The 6,000-nt window shown below is 51.4% G+C and overlaps 1 long non-coding RNA gene across 1 annotated transcript; it reads right to left on the bottom strand.

The window, feature by feature from the left end:
• Positions 1–1,946: 1,946 nt before the first annotated feature.
• LOC139083283 (uncharacterized) lies at positions 1,947–4,453 on the bottom strand. Its single transcript, XR_011539879.1, has 2 exons — positions 4,220–4,453; positions 1,947–3,019 (listed from the first exon to the last, which is right to left on the bottom strand). It is a non-coding gene; the product is annotated as an uncharacterized lncRNA (long non-coding RNA).
• Between the last annotated feature and the right edge of the window lie 1,547 nt (positions 4,454–6,000).

The following is a 6,000-nucleotide window of genomic DNA, read 5'->3' as shown; positions in this document are numbered from 1 at the left end:
GGAGGCAGAGAATGAAGTGCTACGTCTTCAAGCCAAGGAACACTAGGTTTGCTGGCAACCCCCACAAGCTGGGAAGGATGCTCCCCTACAGGGCCCAGAGCTGGTGTGGCCCTGTGGCCCCTTGATTTCAGACTTCCAGCTTCCAGAACTGTGAAATAATACATTTTGTTGTTTTAAGCCATCTGGGTTGTGACAGTTGGTGGTAGCCGCCTAGGAAATGAAACTACCATCCTCCCTCCCTCCTTCCTCCCTTTCCTTCTTCCTTCCCTCCCTCCTTCCTTCTTTCCTCCTCCCCTCCTTAAGTAGTGAAGTCAAGGAAGCTTCCTCTCATAAGACTGATACTCACAGACGGACTCTGGAACCATCAGGAGAAGCCATCAGACCCGGAGCCAGCCACGTAATTTGCAGAGCCAGGCACAAAATGAACACGCAGGCTCTCTGGTTCAAAAAGCTTTCCCTTTTCTTCCGAAGTCTCTCTCTCAACCCGTCGTGGTGCTTTTTATTTGCTATTTATGTCACTCTTGCTTGGGCACAGGGATATTTGCAGAGTGACTGCAGACCCTCAAAGGCGCCCAGCACCACCCCGCAACCCAGCGCACCTACCCTGACCCTCCCCGCACCCACCCAGGCCTCCGCTGGGGGGCGGGGGCAGCGGAGGTTGCAGAGCAGCGGTGAGTGGGAGAGGAAGGGGCCGCAGGGAACCAGCAGGGGGCACAGGCTCCATCGTCCCATCAGACTTCAGCTGACAAAACGCGAATTCAAAGATAAAACCATTAAGGATTTCAAGATGGCCACCACAGAGCATTTAACCTCAAGTGCAGGGCCTTTTTGAGCACAGGCTCTGCGACTGGGCTGGTCACACACCCAGGAAGCCAGCCCTGATCAGACCAACCCAAGGTCACTCAGAAGAAGGACATAAAGATTTGAGACTATTATGCGTCCAAGCTCAGCAGTTTAAAAACCTTATCTCCCATTTCCAGCAGGGGCTGGAAAGGTGGATGGTGAGATTATCCTTTATTGGCAGATGAGAAAGCTGAGGCTCAGAGAGGTAGATAAGCTCTTACCTCGGAACACTGGCATCGTCTTTCCGAGAACATTCAGCTCCCTCTGACAGTCAAGTCGCAGCCACCACCTGGCCCACATCCCTGATGGAGAGGAAAGTGGCCTATTTCCAGAGCAGGTTTGGGGCAATTTACACTAAGAAGGATGCAATCAATCCACAAACCACTGAAGCAAGAATAAAAAGACAGGAGTCAAAGAATAAGGTGAAGGAGGCAAATATCCTCACCAGAAAACATGAGCTGAAATAAACGACCTCCATTGCAGCACAAAACTTAGCGCCAGCTTTCTGGCAGCTGTGACAAAGAGAAGAAGCGATAATTACTCAGACCTTGTTCTCTAAAAAACAGGAAGAGCTCCAAGAAAAAGAAGGTTTTTCCTAAGGCAGAGCTGTGGAAAGAATGTGCTGCCTGCGTCTTCAAGGGATGGACACAGGACGGCATGACGGAGTATTCTTCTAGAATACGGGGTTAGCAGTTTTACAAAAAACGGGCAGATGCTCCACATCAGACCGTTTCATAAAATGATGCTTTGTGTGAAAATTGAGGGCATCATGTAAAGGTGACTGTGGGATGGAGGATGAGTGGTTTAGCACAAAAGGTGGCGATGCGTTTCGACCAGACCCAGTGCTTACATCCTAAGCCTTGAGGACCTAGGGGGACTTTTGGAAGGACTTTTATGGGAGTCACTGGCCCCACTGGCCCCCGATATTCCACTCTGTTGGTGGAGACGAGATCTAGACGCACAAGTGACCATTGTGTAAGTGTGAAAGGAGTTGGCGGGTGCTCAGGGACACCACCTGTAGACAATGAATGCCCCTCCCCGTCACTGTTCCCAAAGTCTGAATAGACGCCTGGACACACGCACTACCCCCATACACAAAAAAATTAAAGTAAAGTTAATGGTTTTAATGTAGTCAAAATAATATTCTCTTCTTTAAAAGGATAATGTTTTTGTTTTAGTTGAGATAAAAGTAGGTTTCTAACAGAGTTGCTTTTTTCGGCCATGTAAAATGTGCCCTTGGCAAGGCGATGTTCCTTTGGCGGCCTTGGCAAACGCCGAGGTTTGTTGGAAAAAACAAACCCGGCAGATGGTGCAATGGACTCAGATCTTGCAGTCGAGCGTGGAGAAGCGGAGGAGCAGCCACCGTCAGGAACAGGAGACCTGTCCCTGTCGCACATCGAGTGGCTCCTGAATGGCTTGAAGAGCTCCAGGTGGGCTGAGCGAGACGCAGGGCAAGGGCAGCCGGCACCCGCAGCCAGACAGTCTAGGCTGCCTCCCAGCCCACCCGGACCAGCTGTGCACCTGCGGGCGTGCCCAGCCTCAGCATCTGTACACGGGAACCATAACGGTGAGAAGAGCTCAGTGAGCAAACACCAAGGACCCAGCCCAGTGCTGGAAACATGTCCTCTAAGACATCACTGCCCTCCTCCACACAGCTCAACTCTCCCACCCCCTACACACGCACCTGCACACACCCCTCAATACAGAGGAGGTTTGGGTGCCTTGGGAGAAGGCAACGTGGCAATAAAAGCTGTTCGTGGGGACATCTCAGCTCAGGGTCATCTGACTCCCGCACAGGAACCCATGGGGAGGTGCCGCATCCCTCCGGGTCTTCATCACTAGAGCTCAAGTGAAGACTAGGGGGGAGCCTTGACTGGCTGGAAAACATGACTATAGGTCTGGCTGTCTTTCCTTAAAGCCCGTTGCTCCATGGGTGCCAGCAAAGATGGTGGAGAGTGAGCTCACCCACTGGAGCCGCCAAAGGACACCAATGAGCAAGGACTGGGCAGGTCTGCTTCCAAGTGAGGCGAAGCTGCCTGGTGCTCCGTCAGCGTGGACAAGCAACCCCAGGTTCAATGTCCTGTGGCCTTCCCATGTGGACCACAATGCCAAGAAGAGCTGCCCCCTCAGAGAGCCAGAACAGAAGTCCATCAGGCAAAATGGGCTGCTGCCTGCCCTGCAACACAGAGGGGAGGGTAAGCCTGGAGGGTCGGCCTGGTTGTTTGGTAGCCCGGGGTGTGGAGCAGCTGTGCGTCATGAGGCCCGGTCTTCAGAGCCAGGTGCCGGGGGAGACGAGAGCAGGGAGGAGGGCAAACCTAGGCAGCCGAGCTTCTTAAGTCGTGCTCACAAACCCCACCTGAAGGTCAAGTAGGAGACGAGGGGGCAGGACCCAAGGACTCAAGCCATCCTAGGACCTCCTGGGTGAGCCGCAATGTGGACTCAGCCCAAAACCTCTCTTGGGGAGAAGTGGAGGACCAGAGAGGAAGCCGTTAGGGTGCTCGTCAGGCTGTGTAACTGATCCAAGTGCCTGGAGGCCTCTGGAGACGCTTTAGGAGATCTGGATGTTTCCAGGACTCACACAAAGCTTAGCTGCAGGCTTTCCCCGTGCTGGGTTAGGCCCTTTGCAGGAAGGTGGCTTCAGAAAGGGGGCAGGGGAGCAGTACCTCAGGTTCTGTGCATAATACCACTCAGCGGAAACCTACCATTATCCCCAAACTATCTTTCCAAAGGATATAAAAGAAAATTTGAACTTGAGTAAGTAAAGATCAGTCATTTGTTGCTTTCCACTGAGTAAACTGCTCACGTCATCTCTTCCGGGCATCCCCTTCCAGTTCCCTCAGTTCAAGTGTCCTGAGAACCCCGCGCCATGGGTAGGTGCCGAGGCTGGTGGAGAGGTGAATAGGGTACCACCCCTACCCTTGGGGAACTTGCAGTCTAAATCAGGAGGACCAGGCACGTGGTCTTCATGGTCAGACACGTGCTTGAGTAGCAATAAGCTTCAACCCCATGTACCCTGAGACCAGACTCAAACATGCTTAGCAGGCAATGGCCACGATGTCTGGTCCCCAGCCCCCACCCCACATTTGACGCAATGGGAGACCCCCCCAACCTCAGGCTTCCTTAGTGCTGGTCCCCTAGAGCCAAGATGGCTAATAAGTTTCCCCTTTGGGGTCAACCTCAGCTGATTGGCAGTGGCTTCCGTGAGCCGTGTGTTAAAAGGATTTTGAGCCAGGCTTGCTAGATTCAGTGGGAGAGATAAACCATGCCAGCCACCGACATCAAAGGTAATAGTGATGCCACACATCCATTCCTGACCTGAAGATACTTCTGCTCAACTGGCCTCATTCCCCCAGCTTGAGCCAAGCGAACGACCTACCTTCTTAAGAGTTCCTCTAACTCAGTCTCCCGGTGACCGTCATAGCTTCCCAGTGCAGCTTCCATCTGTCCCCACTCACCGCTGGGCCTGAGTGTGCCATAGGAGGCCTGCCTGGCCCCAGGGTGCAGCTGCCCTGAGATGGTTAGCAAAATAAATTTGGATCCAATTGGTTCCCTCAGACGGCCTACCACCAAGAAGCAGCTAGGAGGTTTGGGTGGATGAAGAATTGTTACTGAAGCCGAAGGTGATTAGTTATATAATTCTGAGCAGTCGAGCTATAATTCCACTGAGCTGACATCACAAGCCTGAGGCATTAGCAGGGATTATTTCAAAGGGCTCGTAGGTATGACTAAGCTTCCACGTTCTCTCCACTTGCCTTTGAACCAAGTCCAGAGCCAAAGCTCACTATCAATTTGACGTTGTTTTAATAAAACACTGGTGGAGCCAAAACACAGGAGGATTTCTTTGTTGAAAAACCCCAGTGGCCACTCCAGGGCCCAGAGCACTGGCCCTTGGGTGGCACATCAGCCCTGGCTGGCTGCCCCCGTCCTCTCTCCCAGGGAGGTGCTCTGGTTGCAGCCGTCGCTGTCGCTCTCTGCCCAAAGCATGGCTTTCCTCCTCATTTCTTTACTGTCGTGACTGACACACAGTGGAGCTTTACTTTTCGTGTGCTGTTACAGCTGCCGGTAGCTTTTATCACGGGGACCTGAAGAAAGCCCGTGGACCTGGTCTTCCTAAATCTGCCCCCTGTAATACCATGGGTGGTCGGTGGATTCGACTCCTGTACCCTTTGGCCATGTTCTGTCTGCAAGAAGGTGAAACCTGGCGCAGGGCACTAATTTCTAAAGTAAGTGTATAAGGTATAGAGCTAACCTCCAAATTCCTGAGCAGCCGTGGACACGCGTCACTCTGTGCCTCTCATTTAAGCCATGGGTGCTTGGGGCACCATCCTAGTTTCCCGTTCTTTTGTGATATTGCTTGTGTTAGTACACAAAGTGCAGAGAAGAGTACCTGGCTATGAATAAGGTCTCTGTGTGTCTTTACCTCCATGAGCCAGCCACAAGCCGTCTCGTTCTCATTCATTCCAGATCACATCAAAAAGAAAATGCATCCTGCTGTACCCTACGGAAAAGAAGGCCTTGGCATTAAGCAGACCATGCTCCAACGCCAGTGGTATCTCCCCAGGCGTGTCGGTGTGAGAGATCACAAGGATGCCGGCTTACAAGGTGACCTTTAAAGCATGAGTGATGAATGACAAGCCTTGTCACACTGTAGGAGTCTGAAGAGTCACAGAGGACCTGGTGGCACAAAGGAACAGCACCTTCTCCCATGTCTCAAAGTTCTATCTCCATGGCCTGGAAGCGTAGGTCTTGCCCACCCACGTCCCAGGCTTGTCTCTTGTTTAGTGAGATCTCTTTAAGGAGCTATGGTCTAAAAGTTTCGTTTTATTTTGAAAATCCAACACAAACAAAGGAGGGACAATGTTGATTGAGTTACTCATTATTTTGCTTATTTCCCCATTTCTTTCTACAATAAACTCCAAGTAGGTTACAAATATACACAGTAACTTGATTTTTTTCAAATACCAAGCAAAAGTGAGAAAGTAAATAAGTCAAGTGAGCTAAGAAAGTGGCTGGGATTGGTGAAAACTTGGTTCGGAGTCTTGCATTTAAAAATGGCCATTTCAGTCCATGAACTTCGTCCTCCTCCACCCTTACAAAAGCCCACTGCATTCTCTTTCAAAATAGGAGAGAAATTCCATGGCTGAGCTGGAAACGAAT

This window comes from Equus przewalskii, chromosome 5 (assembly GCF_037783145.1).
Source record: "Equus przewalskii isolate Varuska chromosome 5, EquPr2, whole genome shotgun sequence".
NCBI classification, from domain to species: domain Eukaryota; kingdom Metazoa; phylum Chordata; class Mammalia; order Perissodactyla; family Equidae; genus Equus; species Equus przewalskii.
This window is presented reverse-complemented; position numbering and strand designations above follow the sequence as displayed.